The sequence below is a fragment of the Neovison vison genome, chromosome 3 (genome assembly GCF_020171115.1).
Source record: "Neovison vison isolate M4711 chromosome 3, ASM_NN_V1, whole genome shotgun sequence".
Taxonomy (NCBI): Eukaryota; Metazoa; Chordata; class Mammalia; order Carnivora; family Mustelidae; genus Neogale; species Neogale vison.
The window spans coordinates 222779885-222801978 of NC_058093.1; the positions used below are offsets into that span (position 1 = coordinate 222779885).

General features: G+C 50.8%; 1 protein-coding gene across 1 annotated transcript in view; it reads right to left on the reverse strand.

The window, feature by feature from the left end:
- Positions 1 to 21769, reverse strand: part of KIAA1671 (KIAA1671 ortholog) — a 183774-nt gene extending 162005 nt beyond the window's left edge. The window contains exon 1 of the mRNA XM_044244043.1: positions 21722 to 21769. The gene's annotated coding sequence lies outside the window, so the exon portion shown is untranslated. The remainder of the gene's footprint in view (positions 1 to 21721) is intronic.
- Positions 21770 to 22094: the final 325 nt, after the last annotated feature.

Here is a 22094-nt window from a genome sequence, read left to right on the forward strand (position 1 = left end):
CAGGAACGTAAAATGGCGCCGCTGCTCTGTGGACAACAGTATGGCGGCTCCCCAGAGAATTAAAAACATTATTACCATAGGGTTCAGCAATCCCACGTCTGGGTATAGACCCAGAAAAATTGAAAGCAGGGTCTCAAAGAGATACCCATACACCTGTGTTGGTAGCAGCACTGTCCACCACACCACAGGGTGGGAGCCTCTCCTGTGTCCCCTGACCGATGAAGGGACAAACACAATGTGCTCAATCCACACAATGCAGTATTATCCAGCCTTAAAAAGCAAGGGAGTTCTGGGCGCCTGGGTGGCTCAGTGGGTTAAGCCGCTGCCTTCGGCTCAGGTCATGATCTCAGGGTCCTGGGATCGAGGCCCGCATCGGGCTCTCTGCTCAGCGGGGAGCCTGCTTCCTCCTCTCTCTCTGCCTGCCTCTCTGCCTGCTTGTGATCTCTCTCTCTGTCAAATAAATAAATAAAAAATCTTTGAAAAAAAAAAAAAGCAAGGGAGTTCTGACACGGTCTACAGCATGAGTGAGGACAGGACGCTGAGTGACATGAGCCAGTCACAAAATGCAAACGTCCTGCAATGCCACATAAGGAGGCCCCTGGCGTGGTCAGATTCACGGAGACAGACAGGGGAATGCTGGGTGCCAGTGGCTGGGACAGCAGGGGAGGGGGACTTTGTGTTCAAAGGGCACAGAATGTCCATTCTGGAAGCTGCAGAGTTGTGGAGCAGGATGGTGGGATGGCAGACCAACGGTGTGAATATACTTAATGCCACCATACTGTTTGCCTCAAAACAGCAAAGATGGTAGGTTTCCGTTATGTGTATTTTTTACCACCATTTAAAAATAAATTAATGAAAAAACACCTGGTGCCAGGATGAGGCCTGTCTTGGCACCCAGCTACTTGGGTTCCTATCACAGTTCAACCATGCACTAGCTAGGCGGCCTTAGGCAATGTAATGTCTCTCTGTGCCTCAGTTTCCTCATCTGTAAAATGGGAAAACACGAGGCCATAGGGAGGATGAAGGGGGGCAGAGGGCCTGGTTCACAGCATGTGCCCACATGTTAAGTATCACCGCAGTGCTTGTGAATATTACTGTCTCCCCTTCATACCCTGCCGGAGCTCTGGAGTTCTGAGTCACACAGACGTAAAGAATATGTGGGTCCAGGGGGATGAATCTTTGGCCTTGTGGTTTATTTAGTATCAGGTGCCACTTCTGAGTAAGGGACAGATTATGTGGCACACGTGGGAAGTGCAGAAATCAAACTCAGTGAGGACAGAGGTTGATGAGGTACAGAAGACATCCCTGCCCACAACCACCTGCCCTCTGCTTGCTGGGTGACACGGGCCTGCCCTCTCTGGGCTTTGGTGACCCCTGCTCCTCCAGCCTCGGCCTCCTGTGAGTCTGAGAGTGAGAAGCCAAGCCCTTGGTCCCAATAGTCAGCACAACTCACCCCGGAGCCCCACCGGAAGCCCAGGGGTGGGGTGAGGGATGGAGAGTGCCCCCAGGTGGCCACGGGGTTAGAGCATCTCAGAAACATCCAGGCCTTTCTGTTCCTGACGCACAGGCTCCAAGAGGTCAGACTTGGGAACTGGTTTCCAAGAGAAAGTTGGGGTTGGGGCCATCCATGAGCCAGCCTCACTCAGGTCACCGGCTTCATTCATCAAGGGCCGGGAGAGGCAGGACACAAAGTCCCTGGCCTCAGGCCAAACATTTTATTCCAAATCCCCACAGGAGGAGCTCTGTTGGTTTCTCTTGTCAAAGAAACACAACCCCCATATTGCAAGGTCATCCAACAAATGCAGATATGTTTGACGCTGATACTACAGAATTATTATTATTACTACACTAATAATAATAACAGTGGCCAAAGGCGCCCAGCACCAGGATAGTAAGAACTTCACAGACCGCATGTCCGTTAATCCTGAGGAGAGCCCGCTCTGAGGTGATTCTACCATCATTCCCATTGTACAAACATGGAAACAGAGGCTGAGGATCGGACAGTCACACAAACGGCAAGCGGTGAAGACGAGCCCTTGAACCCAAGCTTGCCCGAGACGAGAGCCCACCTGCTGTGCTTTCCTCTTTCCTCCTCCCCAGTGCCATGGCCGTGTCTTGAGCTCCTATTACGGGCACGATCCTTAAAGCCCTTTGAAGGAGGTACCACCGTCACATGTGACTTGTCCAGAGGCAAGAATGGAACTTGGTTCTGTCTTTCTGTGGAGCCATGGTCATCCTCACTGGACTGTGACTCCAGAGGGTCTCGTCCCATTTGTGCCACCCCCACTGACTGGCAGGGTCCCCTCAAGGTTCTGTCCACCCAGGGCAAGGAAGGCAGTGGGCAGCAGTTCTCCTGCAAAGCCCAGTGGACTCAGGCCCAGCCAGAGGCAGGTGGCCATGGACCAGGCTGGGGGTGGACTCCGGCATGCGGGGAACAGATAGGGAAGGGGACCAAACCCATCTCCCTACCCACCAGGGTGCTGAGTGTTGAGAGCACCTTCATATCTCTCTCAAATAGCCTGGTGGGCTCTCTGCATCCCCCAGGGGAATGCCCGAGGCTTGTGAGCACCCAGTGGGTATTCAGGCTCCCCCAAACAGCTTGGGAGCTTTAGCACCCCAAGCCCATCACACCTGTTAGCGGGGGGCGGCATGGACAGGTCCCTCCAACAAAGGTGGGGCATGGAAGGGCAAGGGGGCATCAGGAGGGTGTCCTAGGGAAAGAGTATGAATCAGGAAGCAGGAATCCTGATGTCTTGTCTCTGCTCAGTTCCTACCTGGTCATGTGACCTTGAGTGAAACACTCACCATCCTCCTCAAGCCTTCTGTTCTCTCCCCTAGAAAGGAAAACCCAGACAGCCTTGTTAGGGGCCGGATCCAATGCCCACCCCTGGGGATTCTGCCACCTTGCTCCCCAACAGGGCACTGCCAAATGTGGAGCGATCCTCCCCAGGGGGACATGATGGCTCAGCATTGCCCCTCCCAGGGCTGCAGGGCAGGGAGAGGGAGAACCAGGCTGTCAGAAGTCCTGAAGACCAGGGACTGGGACACTTGGCGGGTCCCCAGGCAGCTGCCTGGCCAGTGTGTACCACCAGGCACACAGATGGCCACACTGCAGCAAGGAGGGTGTGGATGGTGCAGGGAAACCCATTCCCACTGCTGAATCAAAAAAAGTGCCCACTGGCACTGCCCAGTGCCAAGGAAGGCCAAGGGAAATGAGCGGGGACAGTGGGTCCGCTTGCTGAGTCACCTTCCTCCCTGACCCTCCCTGTTCTCATCTGGAAAAAGGGTTTGCTATCGCCCACCTGGTGGGGCCATCCAAAGGGTGTACCCTATGAAATTCACAGTTATTTCATTGAGCATTCCACCATATGGGAGCATATTCCACCCATGCTGACCTCCAAAACCAGCATGTTGTTGTTTCAACCCAATATGTGGATGGGCGCAGTGTGCAGCCCGAGCATAATAAGTGTTGACAAAACTGAGCGCAACAGGGTGTGCTTTCCTCCTCCATGGGAAGAGCGTAAACCTTGTTGCACCTGCTTCCAAATCCCGAATATAAAAAGCAGGCAGCTTGCCTTAGTTCATAAGGCAATGTCCCAAGTATGTCAGAGCGTGTGTGTGATATCTTTCCATGTGTGTTACATCAAATATAACTAGCCCATCGAACATCCTTAAAATGTTTAAGTTTTGGGGGCACCTGGGTGGCTCAGCTGATCAAGCAACTGCCTTCAGCTCAAGTCATGATCGTGGAGTACCAGGATCAAGTCCCACGTCAGGCTCCCTCCTCAGCAGGGAGTCTGCTTCTCCCTCTGACCATCCCCTCTCTTGTGCTCTATCTCTCTCATTTTTTCTCTCTAAAATAAATAAATAAAATCTTTTTTAAAAATAAAATGTTTAAGTTTTTAAAAAACAAGTCAGCATGTGGTATATCCACACAATGGAATATTATGCAGCCACAAAAAGGAATGGAGTCCTGATACACATTACAACATGGGGAACCCTGAAAACATTATGCCAAGTGAAAGCAAAGTCAGTCAGCAAAGGCCACACATTGTATGAGTCTATTTACAGGAAATATCCAAAACAGGCCAATCATTAGAGACAGAAAGGAGATGAATGCCAGTATACCCACAGCTGTGGTCATTGGAGGGAAGGAGGCAATGATAGCTAATATGTACCTGGTTTCTTCACCTGGTCATAACAGTGCTCTAAAATTGATCATGGTGAAGGTTGCAGAACTCTGTGAATATAAAAACCACTGAATTGTACACTTTTTAAATTTTTTTTCTTTGGGGACGCCTGGGTGGCTCAGTCAGTTAAGCATCCAACTCTTGGTTTCAGCTCAGGTCATGATCTCAGGGTCATGGGATCGAGCCCCACGTTGGGCTCTGTGTTCAGAGCAGATTCTGCTTCAGATTTTCTCGCCCTCTCCCTCCCCTCTGCTCCTCCCTGCTCATGCGCGCTCTCTCTGTCTCTCAAATGGGTAAATAAAATCATTAAAATTTTTTTTTTGCTTTTATGTACTTTTATTTTTTTACTGAAGTCTAATTGACATAAAACATAATCACTTCAGGGACTCAACATAATGATTCACTATTTATTAATTATTTGAGAGAGAGAGAGAGAGAGAGAACACAAACAGGAGGGGCAGAGGGAGAAGGAGAATTTCAAGTTGATGCTGAGCTTAGTGCAGAGCTCGCCGCAGCGCTCGATTCCATGACCCTGAGATTGTGACCTGAGCCAAAACTAAGAGTCAGGCACTCAACCGACTAAGCCACCCAGGAAGCCCAATGATTTGATACCTGAATACATTGTGAAATGATCACCGCCGTAGTGCTAGCTAACATCCATCACCATAGTTAAAAAAAATTTTTTTCTTCTTGTGATGAGAACTTTTAGGATCTGTTCTCTTAGCAACTTTCAAATATGCCATACGGTATCATGAATTAGAGTCCCCATGCTGACACTGCATTCCCAAATTGATTTTACAGCTGGAAGTTTGTATTTACCCCCTTCACCCATTTTCCTCCTCCCGCCGCAGCCCCACCTCTGGCAACCACCCATCTGTTCTCTGTATGTATGAGCTTGGTTTGTTTTGATTGTTTGATTGTTTGGGGGGGGGATTTTTTTTAGATTTTACATAGAAGTGAAATCATATGGTATTTATCTTTTTCTTATTTCATTGAGCATAATGCCCTCAAGGTCCATCCATGTCACAAATGGTGTTCATTTTAATGGCTGAATAATATTCCCTTGTCTATAGCCCACATCTTCTTTATCCACTCACCCATCCATGGACCCATAAGTTGCTTCCATACCTTACGTATTATAAATAATGTTGCAACTAACACGGGATGCCTATATCTTTTTGACTCAGTGTGTTGTTTCCTTCAGATAAATACCTAGAAGTGGAACTGCTGGGTCATGTGGTATTTCTCTTTTTTTTTACTGACATATAATTAACATAATATTGTTAGTTTCAGGTGTACAACATAATGATTCAACAATTCCCTCCATTACTCAGTGCTCATCACAGTTAAGTGTAGTCACCGTCTGTCACAAAATGACATTATTACAGTCTTATTAACCACACTCCCTAGGCTGTACTTTTCCCTCTGTGATTTATTTTATAACTGAAAGTTTGTACCATATTTCTATTTTTAACTGTAATCTGAATTTGTATACTTTATTTTTTTTTTAAGATTTTATTTGACAGAGAGAGACATAGCAAGAGAGGGAACACAAGCAGGGGGAGTGGGAAAGGGAGAAGCAGGCTCCCCAACTGAGCAGGGAGCCCAATGTGGGGCTCAATCCCAAGACCCTGGGATTACAACCAAGCTGAAGGCAGACATTTAATTGACTGGCACCCCTGTATACTTTTTTTTAAGATTTTGTTTTTAAGTCATCTCTGTACCCAACATGGGGCTGGCACTTACAACCCTGAGATTCAGAGTTACATGCTCCACTGACTGAGCCCACCAGGCACTTTAACTGGATGAATCATATAGTATGTGAATTCTATCTCGATAAAACTGCTGTTAAAAAGGTGAGTCAAGTTCAAGAAGGAGGTTAACTGAGGAACACTCCAGGTGGAACAGAAATAGGAACAAACCTCAAGGTGATACAAGAATGACCAGAACTTGGGAAACAAGGGATTGATACGTTAGATCCTCAAAGCACAAGCTATGAGTGTGTTCAAGTCACACCTCCTGCGTGGGCACAGGGGCTCGACTTTGCTTCTCCAGTTCTCAGGGTCCTAATCTGGAAAACAGGAACAAGAAGAGTTTCCACCTCCTGGAGCCACCATAAGAACTACGTGAACTATCAGTGTCTGGGGTATCCCGGGGGATAGATAGACGTCAGCATTGTTACTGGTCATCCCCATGGCTCTGCAAACAAACTGAGCCTTACGGAGGGGACAGGACATGCCTGAGGTCACAGGCTAGGAAGACCAGGGCTTGCCCTCTGAACCTCTGTCTTCAACTGCACACAAGTCCCTCCTACCCAGTCAAGAGGCCCAACCCGAGCCTGCCCCACCCAGGCTGAGAAGTTCTTTCCTGAAAGTGAACCAGACCTGAACCAGCCAGGGATTGGCTGATGGCCTGCCAGACAATAGGGCCTCCAGGAGCTGCCAATATTCCCTGAGGTCCAGCCTAGCAAGGGAGGCACAGGGGGGCAGGGGGAGGGCTGACAGAAAGGCAGGAGCCCAGCACAGTGCTTTCCACATAGGCTATTTTATCTGGTCATCACTATTATTCACCCTCCTCGTTGTGATTTTCACCCAGATTTTCTTTGGGACACACCAGTCATTCATCGGACAAATATTTACTGAGCACACCTGCTGTATGTCAGGCACTGTTCTGGGGACAGGACAGTGAACTAGACAAAGTCCCTGCCCTCCTGAGGGTTCTAGTCCCATAGGGGAGATAGACATTAGAGAAAAAATACATAATTTTCAGACTGCAGAGGGGCAGGTGTGGGGGGGAATGGTCTTGGGGAGGGCTCTCCTCCACCTCTGCCCTCATCCTCTGTCACCTGTGGGACAACCACCTCCTCCCTGTCCTCCAGGCTTCCTCCCTGCCTCAACCTGAAGTAATTCTCTGCTAGGCAGCCAGAAGAATCTCTTTAAAACCCAAACCCACATCCTATCACGAAGGGCCTCCACGCTTACCATCAACCCCATGTTACCCTGCACTCTACCTCCCGCCCAGCTTCCTCTGCTCCTTTGGTTCTTCTAGCATTTCCAACTTGCTCCTATCTTAGGGCCTTTGCACTTGTCAGTTCTTCTGCCCAGAACCCTTCCTCCCACCCAGGCTCTTCAGACAGCCCTTTTGTTGCCTTCAGGTCACTTCAGCTCAAAGTTAATTTCCTCAGAGTCATTCCCTTATTCCCATCTAAAACAGATATTGGGGCTCCTGGGTGGCTCAGTCAGTTAAGCATCTGATTCTTGATTTCAGCTCAGGTCAAGGTCTCAGGGTTGTGAGATGAGCCCTGCATCGGGCTCATGCTGGGCATGGAGCCTGCATAAGATTCGCTTCCTCCCTCTCCCTCTGCCCTGTCCCCACTCTCCCCCAATTCTCAAAAAAATAAGTAAGTAAAATAAAAATTAAATAAAACTGCCTGTCTTATTAATGGGACCGTGAACCTGCTTCCTTCCCCACTAGAATGTCTGGCCCATAAAGGCACTGAATCCTGTCATATACGTAATACAGAGGTGCCTGGGACAGAGCAAGTGCTCAATAAATAGTTGCATGGATGGATGAATGGATGCATGGATGGATGGATGGAGGCCTGGATGCATGGATGGATGCATGGATGCATGGATGCATGGATGGAGGCATGGATGGATGAGGAGTAAGCAGGTGGGTGAATGGATGTATGCACACATGGGTACATGGATGGATGGGTGAAAGGGCAGAAGGAAGAATGGGTAGATGGGTGGATATATGGATGCATGATGTATACACTGATGGACAGAGAGATGGCGGGTAAATTAAAGGGGGTGAATGGATAGATGGATAGTTGGATGGATAGGTAGGTGGAAGGATGGAAGAATGGATGGATGGATCAATGGACGGATGGGTAGATGGGTCAGTGGATAGGAAAAAAATAGATGCGTAAAAAGAAGGATGGATAGAAGAAGGAATGGAAAAGTAGATGGAGGACAAATGGAAGAATTAATGGAGGACCACATCCTTCAGTGGTTCCGACCATGTGTTCATGAATACAGGGTCCTGAATTCAAATCTCTCATGAATATGGTTGTCTGAAATGGGCGAAAGTATGGTATTCTGAATAGGTGAAATGAAATAAAGCATGTAAAGCATTTAGTGAGTGCTCAATGAACATTAATCATATTATTTTAGCTATCATTAAGTGCTGTAATATATATCTAGGTGGTTCACATTTTGGTTGATTTTGGTGGGGTGTTTGATGTATGTGTGTGTTTTGCTTGTGTTCTACAACGAATCTGGATTGTTTTTGCAATAAGAACCGCCCTCTACAATAACTCTATATTGTTTTTGTAATAAGAACCACCCACACAGTTACACTTCGAGCTTAGCATTTCTCTCTAGCATCATCTTGGGTTTCAGGCCCGGTCCAGCCGCCTACTTTACAGCTACCCCCTCACACTAGACACACTCTGGAAGCAGAAATCCCTCAGGATCGTGCTCCCCGCGGGAGCACTGTCCAAGAAACCCATCTGGAGACCGTGGATCATGAAGGGCACAGCCAGGTCAAGGAGACGCCCAGGTCATAGCCCAAGCCAGCAGCACACGAGGCTCCTCAACACTGCCTCCCCCCAGACTCCTCGCTCTGTGGTCCAGCCCCCCAAAAATACAGTTTCTGGTGGCGCATTCAGTACCACATCCCACAAGAGCCAGATGACACATTCGCAAGTTTGGGAGACATCTGGGAGGTGCCATGCCATTGGGAGGACAATATTTGATCTGGAGAATCCCAGGGGTACCCCCAGGATTCAGCAGCCATCCTTCAGAGCAGCTGAGGTGGCTGAATGGAGCCTGGGGCACCACTAATGGGAGGCAATGGACAATGCAAACAAGTCATGGGTTTCAGAATCAGCCCCAGGGGCAGGCGCTCCCAATTATGGGTGTTGGGCTGGGTCACTGGCCTTGCATATAAACAGCCCCACGGAGCACTAGCAAAATAAAGAGCGAACCACCAGTGGTGGCCTATTATTGATTGCTTACTGCATGCTGGATGGCTTATCACACAGTCAAGGGTGTGGAGTCCTGGGTAAACGTCCTCTCAAGCAGGGAGCCCCTGGATGGCTGAGTTGGTTGAGCTTCCGACTCTTGGTTTTGGCTCATCTTAGAATCCCAGGGTCGTGGGATCGAGCCCTGCATCAGGCTCCGTGCTCAGCACAGAGTCGGCTTAGGATTCTCTCTCTCCCTCCGTCCCTCCACTGGCTCACACATGTTCTCGCTCTCTAAAATACAAGTAACAAAAGTGGGGCGGGGGAGAAAGACCTCCAAGCAATGTGGAATCAGATGGCAAGACAGGAGTGTTATTAGCAACTGCAGTGACAGTTCCCGACGAGGATTCACTGTGATGATCACAGTAAGCACTCGATCAGTGTTTCTGTTACAAACGTTCCAAATGACGATAACTGGGAGAGGGCCCTGACTGTGAACATGGCCCTGCCAGCAGCCTTCACATATTGTGCCACAACCACCTTCTAAGGAGAGACCTCCTACTAGCCCCATTTTACAGACAAGGAAACTGAGGGTGGGTTGCCTAACTCACCCAGGTTTCCAGAGCAAGTCAGGAGCGACATCATGTGCCTCCATGGGTATCGCCAACCCTAGACTCACCTCTGAAAACCAGGTCCCACTAACCACTTCCTGTCTCTAGCCCTCTGGGTCCCACTGATGTCCAGGTGACTTCCAAGTTTTCAGCCCTACTTAGAGGTCGATAGCTGACCCTGCCCTTCGTTCCAGGGGGAGCTGAGCCCAGCCTCACATCCCAGCCACAGCTAGGGGAGGACGAGGAAGGGTGCCTGGTGAGCTCATCTTACAGGGGGCCACTTCCAGCCCCCTGGGACCATCCAGCTGCTGTAACTTGGACAACACCCAGGCCTCCGCGGGGACAGGAAACGTCCCTGAGTGATAAGGATCAGGACTGGCTTGTAAGAGCATCCAGAACACTTTGTGTGGGCCAACACACCCGGCCCAAGCTCCACCCTGAGCCCCCATCTCTGACCTGAAAGGGAGCAGCACGGGGCACTTCCCGGAGGAGGTCCGGGGGTCCCCCGAGCCTAATGTCCAAATTCACCAGTGGCATACCCCAACATTCCTGGAAAGGGGCTCACTGCTCAACACCAGAAAAAAAATACACACATATATAAAATGATAGCTAGCAGAAACTATGCATTTGCTGTTCGCCATGCACCTCTAATCCCTGCCCTACATTAACCCACTGAATCCTCGGGCAGCCTCCCTTTGCAGAGAAGTGGAGGCTCAGAGAGGGGACATGACCTGCATAAGGTCACACAGTTAGGAGGTTCCAGAGCCAGGACTGGAACCAAGTCAGCTGAGAATTAAGACAACAGTCTGAAACCCAAGACAAGGTGCCAACATCTTTCAGTCGTCGGTACGTATGCACAGTGTGACCGAAAAGTCTAGAAATCATACTTCAAAACATTGCCACTGGTTATCTTTAGAAGTTTAAGAGTTAAGTTTAAGCTTAAGAGTTTATTCTCCTCCTTTTGGATTATCCATATTTCTAAATGCTCCACAATGAGAAAAAAAGTATTGTATTATAATGTAAATGTATATAATGTAAGGGCATTCTAACAAGGACAAAGAGAGGATAAAAATTAAATGAAACAAGAGTCACTTAACAAGTAGTAATCTCAAGCCACTACATGCCAGGTGTGGAGGGGACAGCCAAATAAGGCAGAACGACTCACCAAAGGTAACTATGAAGGTATGAGAACACTCCAGTACTCCCAGGAGAGGCATGCACCCGGGGGGAGGGGGCTTACCTAACAGCACCACCCAACCACCCGACAGGACAGAACAGAACGGACAGAACAGACAGCAACTCCCTTTCTACCCCACGTTCACCCAGTGACCTCGCTGAGACCTCCCCACCAACCTCAGAGGCAGGCGTTAGCATCCCCATTTCACAGGTGTGAACACTGAGGCCGAGAAGGGAAGCCACTCCTGTGGTTGTGGACCCAACTGCCAGGGCCGCATGGCTCCAAACCTGGGCAGTGTCTTCAGGCCGCTGCCGCTGCCCATGGAAGAGCCACCTTTTGAGGGTGACTCAGGCCTCAGAACAGGAACTAGGTGACACACCAGAGAGCCCCTGTGGAAGCCCAGGTGACCCCAATGAAAGCCAGGGCAGATGGCTCACACTTGGGCTGCTGGGTCAAGCAGCATGCTGGGCATTCCAAAAAACCCTTTTCCAACAAACTGCCACTTTTAGCGAACCGGACTAAGGAAAAGCAGAGGGGCTGTGATTAAGGCACATGGACAAAGGCGATCCTGGGAGGCTTGAGGGCCTCCTTTCCGGAGCTCGTGCCGACACACAGTCATCAGGCACCTGTCGCCTCTCCAAGATGGTGGTCTGCTAGTTGCCAATTAGCATCCCCAAATATCGGGAGCACCATGGGAACCAGTTTGGCTGCAAAGCTGACAGAAGGGGGACCGGGAGAATGGGACGCCTGGCTTCCCATTAGAGCCCTGAGCACGCCATTCTCTGCTTTCTCGTCTTGCTCCCCTGAGAGGGCAGGAGTCTGCATCCCAAGCAGCCCCAGCCCCGGGCACAGGCCCTGGTACACAGCGGGTGCTTAATCAATAACAAAGAAGAAAAGGATCAACTGTCCCAGGGGAGGAAAGGAAGCACTGCAATGGAAATTCTCAGGGGAGAGAAGGTATTTCCCACAGGGCCAGCAGAAGATGGGGAGAAGGCATCAGGCCTCCTCGAGCATTATCATAGGAGGTCTGGGTTTACAGAAGACAGGCCTGAGTTCAAATCCGACCTCTGCCACTTCTACCTCAAACTGAGCAAGTAAGAAGCTTCTGGGAGCGACCCATCCAGTTGCCCTTCCCTGGTGAAAGAGGCCCAGAGAGGAATAGGGGCTCATTCAAGGACACATAGCAGAGTAGCTGGTGTTAGAACCAAGTCCTGACTTCTGGCCCAGAACTTGGTTCTCTGACACTCTGTGTTCTCTCCCATGACCTACGATCTCTTCACATGCCAAGTACAGTCCCAGGAGAGCAGGTGGTCAGTTCCAGAAACAAAGGCAAAAGTTTCCAGGCTGGGACCTAAAATGAAAGAGATGATCGTGGGCAGCTTCCCAGGCCAAAGGGCCCTGGGAGATCCACCCCCAGCAATGGCCGGCCCAGGGCCCAGGGCTGCACTCTGCGGGCACAGCGCCCACCAAGGCCCAGGCTTCGCGTCCGGGCAGGTCTGCCGGCGCCAGTTCACACACTTACCTCAGGGTCCCCAGTGTGCCTACTGGCATCCTCTTCTGCCAAGAGCCCTGTACACCCTGAGTTTCCTTCCCCCCAGCAGTGTCTCACCGCCCCCTTGGTAAACAGGCAGGTCCCAGAAAGGGCTTTCGTCACTGAGGACACAAAACAAAAAAGAAAAGAACTATAAACACTGGGCAAGGAGCTGCAGCCTGACCCGGAGCCTTTGAAAATACAGCTGGGTCCCCCACGAGCGGGACACCACCGATGACACTCACACACAAAGGGGCTCCAGGGCTCCTTGCCTGCCACTAGCTGTGAGGTGGGGTGGGGGGCAGTGCTCGGGCTCTCAGAGGCTCGGCTTCCTCATCTGTAAAATGGGAACGACACTAACACCTGTCTCTACAGGCTGAAGAAGGGATCCCGTTAAGGATGAGATAAAATAAAGAACAAACCCACGTGTCCACCCAAGGAGCTGGAATATACGAAGCAGTCAATCCTAGCTAACTCTTCTTTCTTATTATAGTGTCTGTTACTATTTCTGCCGCTACCACAAGTTAGAGAGATTCATATCATGATTTACAAAGCAAGTCCTTGGTGTATCTTACACACTTTGGTTTTAAAGACCCCCCAGGTGATCTTATATGGGGAAGGGTTCCCATCTTACAAATGCCTAGCAAGTGCAGGGAGCTTTATACGGTTATCTCACCCTGTCCCACAAGGACCCCACAGGGAAAACCCTAGCATCTTCTTTCTGCAGATGAGAACTGAGGCTCGCTCAGAGGCCAAGTCACTTGCCCAAAGTCACACAGCAATGATGTGAGGGAGAGAGGACAGACAGCCAGGATGGTCCAGCTCTGTCCTGCTTTACCCCCTCGGGAGGCAGCAGGGGGAGGGGGTCAGGACCCACGTGCTGTGGTCAGGCTGCCTAGACCTGCATTCACCCTTCCCCGCAGGGACCCTGGGCACGCAACTCTCTCTCTGAGCCTCTTCTGTCAAATGGGGACATGAGAATCACAAGAAACACAGATGAGCACAATGCCTAGGAGAGAACGAATACTCTCTACTTCTTGGTTTTATTTCACTATAAATAACAGCAATGTTCTCAAAAGCCAAGTCTCAGCCAGTGGAAGAAAGGCAGCCTCACTCATCAACCCCAAACTTCTTTTTTTTTTCCCCCAAGATTTTATTTTTTATTTTTAAAGAGAGGGAGAGGGGAGGGAGAGCATGCATAAGCAGGGGAAGGGCCAGGGGGAGAAGGAGAGGGAGAGAATCCCAAGTAGGCTCCCCACTGAGCAGAGAGCCCAATGTGAGGTTTGATCTCACAACCCTGAGATTGTGACCTGAGCCAAAACCAAGAGTCAGACACTTAACTGACTGAGCCACCTGGGTGCCTCAGCCTGCAACTTCTGAAGGCACAGAGGCCCGGGCAGAAGACCACCAGGTTCACACAGGTCAAAAAGGCTCTCCTTTCTTGCCTCCAGTGACATCCTGGCCCATCTAAGACTCATCAGAGGATGAGGAAATGCTTAGAGAGGTAAAGCGACCTGCCTGGGGTCACACAGGAATCCCATGCATGGAGCACACCAGAATCTCTACCAAGCCCACCTAGCTTCCTTCAGAAACCCACCCCTGACACCCAGCAGAATCCCATTTGCCCCAGTACAGGACTGGGCAGGAACACATGAAGGAGTGACTGAGTGACCTCCACCCCTTGTGCCTAGCTTGGGTGGCCTCACAACCATGGGCTTCTGAAGCCCATGAGCCCTCCCACCATGGGCAGTGGGAACATTCCTGAAATGCAGGGCTTCCAAGGCTCTTCCCTGGCTGGACTGGAGCCCCGGTTTGAGAGTGCAGAGCAGTTGATAAGGGCAGCTGGTCCCTCCCTAGCAGGTAATGCGTGCCCTGGGGGAGAGAATGTCATAGAAACAGGGACCCATTAACAGACAGCCCTCTAGCCACAGCAGAGGGGGGCAGAACACCTGCTCAGAAGCTGAGGTCCTAGAAGCATCCCTCTCCTCACGCCTTTTCCCAAAGCCCTGTGGGTTCCCAGGAGCAGAAGGAACCCCCCCTGGGCTTTTGCAGACTAATAATAATACAAGACAGTAATGAAGAGAATGCTGACACATACATTCATTAGCACGTGCTACGTATTAGCCCAGTTAACAAGGCAGACGCTAGTATTCCTCCCAGTTTACAGACAGGAAACTAAGGTACCAAGGTTTAACTGCCTGGTCCAGAGTCACACCCAGTGTTGGCACAGGGATTTGAACCCAGGCAGTCTGAATACATATTCCCACAGGGTACTGGGAATATCCAGTTCTGCAGAATTCCATGTTCCACCCCAGTCACACTCACAAGCACCAGCAGTTGGTCGTCCACTGCGTGCCAAGAGTTGCAGAGCCTGACCAACGTTCACAAGCATGGACCCTATGGCCACTCTACAGACAGGAAAACCGAGGCTCGAGGGGTAATTAGGAGAGTGGACAGTCATGTGACCCACAGCGACAGAGCTGGGATTTGAATGTAAATCTGACTCCTCCCCAGCCTCCCCCTGGCCTCACTGTGCTCCCCAGCTGGGCTTTACCAGCTGCGGGTACCACAGCCTGAGCAGCTGGAAACTGAATCCAAAGCAAAAATCAGTCAAGGGGCACGGTACAGTTGGAAAAGTGTTCGACTTTTTTTTTTTTTTTTAAAGATTTTATTTATTTATTTGTCAGAGAGAGAGCGTGAGTGAGAGCGAGCACAGGCAGACAGAGTGGCAGGCAGAGTCAGAGGGAGAAGCAGGCTCCCTGCGGAGCAAGGAGCCCGATGTGGGACTCGATCCCAGGACGCTGGGATCATGACCTGAGCTGAAGGCAACTGCTTAACCAAATGAGCCACCCAGGCGTCCCCTCGACTTTTGATTTTGGTTCAGAGTCATGGGCTCAAGCCCCACGTCAGGCTCCACACTCAGCATGGAGCCTGCTTAAGACTCTCTCCCTGTCCCTCTGCCCCTCCCCGCCATGCTCTCTCTCTCTCAAATAAATAAATCTTTTTTGAAAAAAAAAGTCAACGAAGATAATGGTGCCTCACCTTCACACTTCACATCACAGACACAAAACACCTGCTTGCTCAATATCATGTTTGGGCTTCACAGCAGCTCTGCCTGAAAGGGCACATTATTCCCATTTCCCAGATAGGACACGGGTGAACTGCCTGTTCTGGGTTATCAGCTCTAACCAGGTCTCCTTATGCAGAAAGAGCCCTCCTCTGATGGGTCCCACACAAATCAGGCTCCATGATGCTCAAAGCCCTCTCCGGGTGGACCCTCCACCCAGACTCCATCCTGCCCCCACCCGAAACCTGATTGTGACAGGGTGTATTACTGCTCAGGAAACACAGACTCCCTCCCTCTCAGCCTCCACTGGGAGAGTATATGTTCTTCTGCTGGGCTCGGCCATGTGACTTGCTTTAACCATCAGAGCAGAAGGAACACCACTGCCTGAGTTCCTGGTAGAGATTTTCTGAGGCACCACGGGACCCCACTGAGCTCCTGAGCATCCACTATCCATCACAGAAAAGCGGCTGCCCAACAGCCTGGGTATCAAGATGAAGATAAGTGGGGCAGACACACACCCAACTCAAAGCTTGATGTCCAGGCTGCTCCCCAAAACCCAGTCAAGTTCAGCTGAGTCATCTGCTGACCCAGCAACATGAAACAAATGGTTTGCCATTAAAGCCCACTGCAACTTGGCCAATGCTTGTTACACAGTATTATCATAGGTAAACCGGACAGATACAAAGCCACCTATCAAGAGGGAAGCAGGTGGGCTTGTGTGTACAATGGGCAAATACCTTCCAGGACATGGCCCCCAGCAGGCTGGGTTCCAACCCAAGGGCTGCAAAGGGTGCTGCCTGCAGGAACCCTCACCCTCCCTATGGTCACGCCAAATGCTACCCCACGGCCACCTATAAGGCAAAGCCATTCACTGCCCCCTCCCCAACCCCAAAATACACCAGCAGGCTCTCTCTCCCACGGCCTCAGGAGGAATGTGAAATGTTCAACAGCTCAGGAGGGAAATGGGGCAGGCTAGATCCACATCTCAAACCCCCTTTACTCCAACCGGAATGCAAGACGCGTGCAAACACACAGAACAGGGATGTCTATTACACCGCTGTGTGTCACAGCAAAAAGCATGCCACTCGATGCCTACCCACAGGGGATCTGTTCAATAACCAAGAGCACCTTCAGGCACTGGGGTATTAATTCAGCTTTTTAAAGGGTAGGGTCAGTCAACACATTCTGAAACAGGAAAGAATCCAAATCTATTTTTAATGTATGTGTGAAATTCTTTGTTTTATCACCACTGTTGTTAAAAGAATATGTCTACACAGACGGATTCATCTGTTGATTCCATGACTGTTTGCAGAGCAAACAAGTGAAGACAGACAGGGTTTCTGCTTCTCAGAGCATAAAGTCTAGAGGTAGAGGAGGCGGAGGGTAGTGACTCCACTACAACATGTAACGAGAGTGGTAACAATCATTGCACACGGAGCACTGACCACCTGCCAGGCCCTTCTCCTTCACTCTGCACAGCAATCCTCAGAAGGAAGACCCTCGATTCACCTCTGATCACTAATGAGGAAACTGGGGCTCAGAGAGGTTAAATCACCTGCCCAGGGTCACACAGCCTGTCAGTGGCAAAACCAAGATTCAATGCCTTCCACATGGCTCCAGAGTGAACATAAAAATAACTGATGCACCTGGTGGCTCTGTCAGTTAAGCAGCTGCCTTCAGCTCAAGTCATGATCCCAGGGTCCCAGGATCGAGACCCACATCGGGCCCCCTGCTCAGCAGGAAGCCTGCTTTTCCCTCTCCCACTCCCCTGCTTGTGTTCCCCCTCTCTCCGTCAGATAAATTTGAAAAAAAATTTTAAAAAATTAAAAAAACAACTTAGATAAATAGAATGTGACAAGGGCTGATGAGGGAAGATTCACTTGTCACTTAAAATACTATCATGTTGGGGCACCTGGGTGGCTCAGTGGGTTAAGCCGCTGCCTTCGGCTCAGGTCATGATCTCAGAGTCCTGGGATCGAGTCCCGCATCGGGCTCTCTGCTCAGCAGGGAGCCTGCTTCCCCCTCTCTCTCTCTGCCTGCCTCTCTGTCTACTTGTGATTTCTCTCTGTCAAATAAATAAATAAAATCTTTAAAAAAAATTAAAAAAAATACTATCATGTTTCCATCTTTGAAGTACTTGTTATGTTACTTGTTACTCTCACAATACAAATATAAGTGTACATGTACTATATATATACTATATAAGTGTACACGTGTGTACCACTTCTGACTTAGGGATGTAAATATCCCAAGATGACGCTCTGGGGACATATTTAAATTCTTAACAGAGACAAGGCTATAGAACATTTCAAAGGTCATCTAACTGAGCAATTAAGTGACAGAGCAGTGGTATGGAGCAGAAGTTAATCCATGATCATCTGCATACCTGTCTCCCTAGACCTCCCCGCCACTTTTTTCCTCCCATCCAACTGACCAGATTCCTGAGGAGTGGATTCCTGAGAGCAGAGGCTCTTTTGCATTGCCCATATATGATGCTCAATAAAATATTCATCACATGAAGGGAAAGGAAATGAAACAGTGTGCTTCTAAATGATAGGAGTTTGAACAGTGGGAGTGGATAGGATTCCCAGAGCCTCAGCTTCATAAACTCCAAAACCCACTGTCCCCCTAACAGGAATCACCCAAGTTTGTTGTGAAAAATTTAAAAAAAAAAGAGAGAGAGAGAGAGAGTTTAGCCCAGAGCCTGGCACATATGGGGGGTTCAGCAAACAGCTGGTATTCTTTTGTGTTCTCTGCTTTACAGTCTCTCCAACCATCCCACTTTACAGAGGAAGAAACAGAGGTTTTAAGAGGGACAAGGCTTTTCTGGGGGTCACAGTCCTATCTGCCTAAGTGAGTGGGGTAAGGAATACTGAACTCCTAGACAGAGATCTTCCTGCTCTCTTTTTCTTTTTTTAATTTATTCATTTAAGACAGAGAAAGAGAAAGCACATGAATGGGGGGGGGCATAGAGGGAGAGAGAGGGAAGCAGACTCCCCACTAAGCAGAGAGCCCAACATGAAGCTCTGGCCCAGGACCCCAGGATCATGACCTGAGCAGAAGGCAGAAGCTTAACGGACTGAGCCACCCAGGCACCCCTTCCTGCCCTCTTATATCCCAAACCTGGCAAAAAAGTTTCCTGCTTGGGCATTTAGAGAGTCACAAAACCTGACAAAAAAGTTTCCTGCTTGGGCATTTAGAGTGACACAAAGTGAATGTTCACACAAAGTGAAGAGAATTTTTATTCCTGATGATCTTTCATTCATTCAGCACACTCTGTGTTCTGGGCATACCACCAATAAGTATGCGGTTCTCCAGTTAAGCTATGCTTTCGCCCGGGCTGCTCCTTCTGCTGGAATGTCCTCCCCTTGCCTCCTACTCATCCTTCAGAACTCAGCTCAAGTGTCACCTGTGGCTGCCCAGCCCCCCTCCCACACACCCCCCCCACCAGGTTGGGAGAGGTGCCTGAAACACATCTGATGACAAGCCAAAATGGTAATTACCACACCCATGACTTAGTGAGCGCAGACCAGTGCACACACGGTGCCTGGCACTCCTGTGTACTGCTTCCCTGAACTCGTGTAACGACCCTTTGAGTGAGGGGGGGAGTAGCGCACTGTGAGCCCATTTTACAGATGAGGAAGTTGAGTCTCAAACCAAGTACGATACCCGAAACCACAGCCAGGAAAGGTGTGCCCTCTCTTTTCTATCCCTGTCTCCTCCTGGAAGCCTCCCTGGGTTTATTTACGCTGCTGCACCCTGGTTCAGCCACACCAGTCTGAGGTTTATCGACTCCACCTTACAGATTCCAAACATCCACAAGCTGCAAGTTTGAAGGAAGTTTAAATCCCTGCTCTGCCCCATTACAGAGTCCTGCATCTGTGAAATGGGAATAATGAGCTCCATGTGCAAGTGTGGCATCCCAAGGATGTGGATGTTTATAACCATCCCTGGGCAGGTAGTGCAGGGGCACTCAGCAAAGTCTGCTGAATTGGATGGAATACTGGCATGATCTTCAGGCCACCTCCCTCAAGGGAGGGGGGATCCCTCCTCCCAAGAGACTGCTCTGTCTCCAGAAGGGTCTTCAACCACATGGCTCCCTAAATATCATACTGACCAATGTCCATATGCAAGTTCAGACAACAACCTCTCATCCTAATTTTTCTAGCAGCCCCCTGGCCTCTGAGCCTCCTAAGAGTAAGACAAGCTTTCCAAAACACACATCTGACCCTCTCCCACAGAGAAACTTTCACGGCACCCCACAGCCCTGGAATAAAGTCCTAACCCCCACGAATGGTTGACTTGGCCCTGGCCAGCGTTTCCTGCCAACACCCCACACTCCCTCCTGTATTCAGGCCATTCTGTTCTCTTTTTCTGGCTCGCAACACCATCCTCTCCCCCTGGCAAGCTCTCCAAGAAACTAAACCCCCGATCCCCACCTCTCCCCCTGCCAGAAGGGAGGCATCACACCCTCTGCCCATTACCAGAGTGCTCCCCTCTAGACAACTGCCTTCTTTCACCAGGCTTTACCCCTCAACGCTGTGACTGCTGGCCTCATCTTGAAATATTTATTGCATAGCACACACACATGAATGAATGAATGAATGAAGCACATCTAAAATACTCCTTGGGAGTTCTTTTTCTGAATTGGTCAGAGATGTGTTCTGGAGATGCCGTGAGGGAAGATATGCTCAGGGCCAGACAGTGGGCTGTTTCACTGTCAAGGTCAGGCTTGAATGAAAGCCCCCAGGACCTCTGAGTGTGTCTGTGTGTGTGTGTGTGGGGTGTCCCTCCACCCTCAGAATCTGGGGTGAGGGCTGCAACCCCAACATCAAGAATGAGCCTTGATGGCAGCCTCAGTGGACTGCCAGAATGTAATGCCAGGAGGACAGAGCCTACATTGTCCTGTGTCTGCCACACAGTAGGTGCTCAAGACACACACACGCTGATTGAATGAGTGTGCTCATTCACACCGCTGAACCATGCGTCCAGACCCCGTGGTGGAAGCCTGCCCTTCTCTCAGGTTAACTGCACCCTTGTCAAGCATACAAATCGTTTATAAAAACGATTACCCTTCCAACCACCAAGCCCGGAGCTAGTGCCCGCACCGCTCCCTTGGGAACTGTCCCAAGGATGAGATGCCAGGGTCTGGAGGTGAATGCATGTTTGTCCAGGAGGCTCCGTGGATTAGGAAAAGGAAAGCCGAGCCAAGGGAGAAGTCTGGTCGAAATGCCCTGGTTACTGATTAGCCAAACCCCAGAGCTTCTCTCTTGCAAGGAGGATCAGAGGGGCCATAAACCCCTCAGGAGGAAAGCTCTGGGGTTTGGCTAATCAGTTAAATAGCTCTCTAATCCTGCAGTTTAAAAAGAAATTGAGTTGCCTTGCTGGAGCTTGCCTGGGATACTGGAAGGGAAGTGCAGGGGATGGACCTAGGAAAGAAGGTGCCACAGAAGGAGGGCCCACTAATATTTACAGAGCCCCTATCTGTTTTATCACATCTATTAATCCTGCCAGCCACCCAGAAGAGGGAGCACTCTGACCCCCCAATCCCACCCCACTTGGCCCCGAGGAGAGACCGGGCTCAGAGAGGTGAAGTGTTTTCCCCAAGGTCACAAAGAAGCTACAAAGCAAAGGGCTCTTTCTTTGTGCAACAGGTACAGACCTTTCCCTTCTAAAAGGTAATGGCTGCTCCTGGCTAGAGAAAGTTCAGCCCTGTCCGGCAGGAAGCCCAGGCCATCTAAGGCGGCGCGCGGAGGTCACACACCCCGCTACAAGACGAGAGCAGGACTTCAGGGCGCGGCGCCCCGGCTCCGAAGCGAGTGTGTTCCAGGAGGGTGTGGAAAGGTCAGGGCTCGGGTAGGGGTCAGCGGGCTACTTCCCCTCCCGAGGGCCCTGCCTGTAGCCCGGAGCGGCGCCGCCAAGGGGATGAGGGCCCTCCAAGCCTGCCCGGGAACCGGGGGGGCGGGTAGTGGGTACCGAACCTTAATCCCATCAGGGCGCCTTAGGCCTGGGAAGGCGCGCGGAGGGAAGCGAAGGCCCGGCGGGGAGGGCAAGTCTGGAGCCCCGGACCCCCGGCGCCCGAGGGGCCCCGCGCGCTGCTCTCCACCACCCCCGCTGCCCGCAGGATCCACTCGCCCCGGGCTCGGCCTCGCCGGGCACCGCCGCTTCCCAGTGCCCACCTCCGGGCCTCCAACCCGCAGGGATGTCCAGATCCTAGCCGCTCCAGGCTGGGTACCCGATCTCCGGCGATCCCCCAGCTCCGGGCCACCAGATCTCCTCTCGGAATCCATTGCCAAGGCTCGGACAAGCGGAGGGGGCGGGGGAGGAACAAGGGGTAGGGATCCGACTAGCTCCCAGTCTCCAGTCACCGACCCCCGCCACCCCCAGGCTGGAGATGGAGTGGGACCTCAGGCCGCCGGTGCCCGATCCACTCCTGGGATCGACTCCCAAGTCTTCAGCCTGGTGGTGCGGGCTCCATTGGCTGCCCTGTGCGGGATCTTCCCGCGGGATCCACTCGCAAGTCTCGGAAGACAGATCCCCAGTCTCCCAAAT